The sequence below is a fragment of the Tachyglossus aculeatus genome, chromosome X5 (assembly GCF_015852505.1).
Source record: "Tachyglossus aculeatus isolate mTacAcu1 chromosome X5, mTacAcu1.pri, whole genome shotgun sequence".
In the NCBI taxonomy this organism is placed as follows: Eukaryota; Metazoa; Chordata; class Mammalia; order Monotremata; family Tachyglossidae; genus Tachyglossus; species Tachyglossus aculeatus.
The window spans coordinates 15,237,703-15,241,525 of NC_052097.1; the positions used below are offsets into that span (position 1 = coordinate 15,237,703).

General features: G+C 47.3%; 1 non-coding gene across 1 annotated transcript; it reads right to left on the reverse strand.

Annotated features, from left to right (window-relative positions):
- Positions 1-2,897: 2,897 nt before the first annotated feature.
- Positions 2,898-3,035, reverse strand: LOC119947735. The gene has a single exon (XR_005456534.1). It is a non-coding gene; the product is annotated as a small nucleolar RNA SNORA7 (small nucleolar RNA).
- Between the last annotated feature and the right edge of the window lie 788 nt (positions 3,036-3,823).

Consider the following 3,823-nt stretch of genomic DNA (forward strand, 5'->3'; position numbering starts at 1 on the left):
GACTCCACTCTCTCGTTCACCCCTCACATCCAAGCCGTCACCAAAACCTGCCGGTCTCGGCTCTGTAACATCGCCAAGATCCGCCCTTTCCTCTCCATCCAAACCGCTACCCTGCTCGTTCAAGCTCTCATCCTATCCCGTCTGGACTACTGCATCAGCCTTCTCTCTGATCTCCCATCCTCGTGTCTCTCCCCACTTCAATACATACTTCATGCTGCTGCCCGGATTGTCTTTGTTCAGAAACGCTCTGGGCATGTTACTGCCCTCCTCAAAAATCTACAGTGGCTACCAATCAATCTGCCCATCAGGCAGAAACTCCTCACCCTGGACTTCAAGGCTCTCCATCACCTCGCCCCCTCCTACCTCACCTCCCTTCTCTCCTTCTACAGCCCAGCCCGCACCCTCCACTCCTCTGCCGCTAATCTCCTCACCGTACCTAGTTCTGGCCTGTCTCGCCGTCGACCCCCGGCCCACGTCATCCCCCTGGACTGGAATGCCCTCCCTCTGCCCATCCGCCAAGCTAGCTCTCTTCCTCCCTTCAAGGCCCTACTGAGAGCTCACCTCCTCCAGGAGGCCTTCCCAGACTGAACCCCCTCCTTCCTCTCCCCCTCATCCCCCTCTCCATCTCCCCCATCTTACCCCCTTCCCTTCCCCACAGCACCTGTATATATGTATATATGTTTGTACGTATGTATTACTCTATTTATTTATTTATTTTACTTGTACATATCTATTCTATTCATTTTATTTTGTTAATATGTTGGGTTTTGTTCTCTGTCTCCCCCTTCTAGACTGTGAGCCCACTGTTGGGTAGGGACTGTCTCTATATGTTGCCAACTTGTACTTCACAAGCGCTTAGTACAGTGTTCTGCACACTGTAAGTGCTCAATAAATACGATTGATTGATAAATGCAGTTGTGCTCCGTGCCTGGGATCTATTCTTTGTGGTTTTGTCATGAGTACAGCCAGGGGCTACATGGTGTTCAACCTGCACAGACACTACCGGTAGGTCCAGCACCTCCATATGCCTGGACCATCCCCTTGGGTGATGCCCGAATTCAGGGTGGCCAAGAGGGTCGTCGTCCTGGTTGTGTTCTATGTCCTGCTGTATGTATCAGGCAAAAACTCCTCACTCTCGGCTTCAAGGCTCTCCCTCACCTCGCCCCCTCCTACCTCACCTCCCTTCTCTCCTTCTACAGCCCAGCCCACACCTCCGCTCCTCTGCCACTAATCTCCTCACTGTGCCTCGTTCTCGCCTGTCCCGCCGTTGACCCCCGGACCACGTCCTCCCCCTGGCCTGGAATGTCCTCCCTCTGCACATCCACCAAGCTAGCTTTCTTCCTCCCTTCACAGCCCTACTGAGAGCTCACCTCCTCCAGGAGGCCTTCCCAGACTGAGCCCCCTCTTTTCTCTCCCCCTACTCCCCCTCCCTATCCCCCTGCCTTACCTCCTTCCCCTCCCCACAGCACCTGTATATATGTATATGTATATATATATATATATGTACTTATTTATTACTCTATTAATTTATTTATTTATTTTATTTGTACGTATTTATTCTATTTATTTTATTTTGTTAATATGTTTTGTTTTGTTGTCTGTCTCCCCCTCCTAGACTGTGAGACCGCTGTTGGGTAGGGACCGTCTCTATATGTTGCCAACTTGTACTTCCCAAGTGCTTAGTACAGTGCTCTGCACACAGTAAGTGCTCCAAAAATATGATTGAATGAATGACGACAGACCATCATGTTCAGTGTTTTGCTAAACAGGAAAGAGAATTCCCCATGTCTGGTGAATAGCCATGTGGCTTTTTCCCTCAGCTTCTCATCCCTTAGTCCGTTCCTGAAAATTTCCAGTAACCAGAGAATTGGAATCTTGTGGAAAAGGACTCTCCTCTTTCCAACAGGGATCCCTAGGGATGCTACGTGCTTTCCCATGCGGCCCCCAGGAAAATTAGGGGGAGGCACCTGCAAGCTGGGAAGGCTAAGACCTGACCCACACGGTCAAGAATCACCTCTGTGCTTGGTGCCCTGCTGTGAGACAGCCAACAGATGGCATGTCCAGCTCCCTGAGCCCTTCCATCACCTTCACGTACAGGCCAGACTCAATGGCAAATGGCAAGAGCAGATCATGGACAATGAAGTCCTGTAACACAGTCAGTCTCCTAAAAGAGCTTTCTCTGATAAATAACAAACGTTCTGTTTATGAGTGACTTGGGCAAGTCATCTGTAACAGAGAAGTTAAGTGACTCTCCCAAGGTCACACAGCAGAAAAGTGGCAGAGCCGGCAATAGAACCTGTGTCCTCTGATTCGTAGGGGTGTGCTCTTTCTACTAAGTCAGAGGGTAATTACATTACACAAATTAGAACGTTTTTAAGTTAGCTCTAGATTACAGATGGGTAGATATCGCCACACTTCATTTAAAATTATCTTCCTTCAATGCACTGTTCTCTTCTTGGTACCTTCTATGCTAAATGCTAAGGGTTCCTTAGGGCCCAGATCAATACTTCACAACACGTAACTGTCACTGCTGTTAAATGTTAAAGCATTTTACTAAGTAAACCCCATTTACCGTCTCATAACCAGAAGTGCCTGTGTAATCTGTGTATGGGAAACACACAAAATTTGGAAAGATTTTGTCTCGTCGGGAGTAGTTATTGTCTTGTCATGCTGTCATGCTATCATGCTGTTGAGTCGTCTCTGAGGTATAGCAAAGCCACGGACACATCTCTCCCACAATGCTATACCTCCATCTGCAATCGTTCTGATAGTGTATCCATAGAGTTTTCTTTGTAAAAATATGGAAGTAATTTACCATTGTCCCTTCGAACAGTAAACTTGAGTCTCTGTCCTTGACTCTCTCTCATGCCGTTGCTTCCCAGCACAGATGAGTTTTGACCTGTAGCAGATTGCCTTCTATTCGCTAATCACTGCCTAAGCTAGGAATAGAATGGATATGCCTCTGCTTGACTCTGCCTCCCGTAGTCAAGACTGGTAGAATACTGGAAACTCTCCAGAAATGACCCTGAGACGGGGGAGTAGGAATAGGTTATTAAAATCCCATCCCCTTCAAGAAGATTTTCTCGACGGAGCCTTGATTTCCTAGTCTCACATCTCCTTCTCCATCAGCCCACATGTTTGGATTTGCACTCTTAATCACACCTCTTTCAGCCCCTCAGCATTTATGTACATTTCCATAATATGTTTATTTGTATTAGTGTCTGTTTCCACCTCTAGAATGTAAGCTTGTTGTCGGCAGGGAAGGTGTCTACGATTCTGTAGTATTGTGCTCTCCCATGCCCTTAGTACTATTGATTGTTCGAGTGCGCTTCCTTAATGAATTATTCGAGTGTGCTTCCTTAATGACCTCTCTGTCTCCTGTGAGTCCCCACCCTGTTCCATACTTTGCTAATTTTTCTACAGAAACGTCAGTCTATGTTTCCCCACTTCTCAAGAAGTTGCCGTGGATGCCCATCCACTCTGCATCAAAGAGAAACTCCGTATTATCAGTTGTAAAGCACTCAGTCACCTTCCCCCTCCTATCTTATCTCATTGTTCTACTAAAACAGAGCCTGTACACTCTGCTCCTCTAGCCCCAATCTTCTCACCGTACCTTGATCTCATCTATTTAACTGCCAGTCTCTCACTCACGCCCTGCCTCTGTCCTGGAATGGTCTCCATCTTCATATCTGACAGACAATTGCTTTCCCCACTTTCAAAATTTACTGAAGGCATAGCTCTTCCATGAAGTATTCCCTGATTAAGACCTCATTTCCTCTTCTCCCAATCCCTTCTGCATTGCCCTTGTACTTGGATTTGCTTC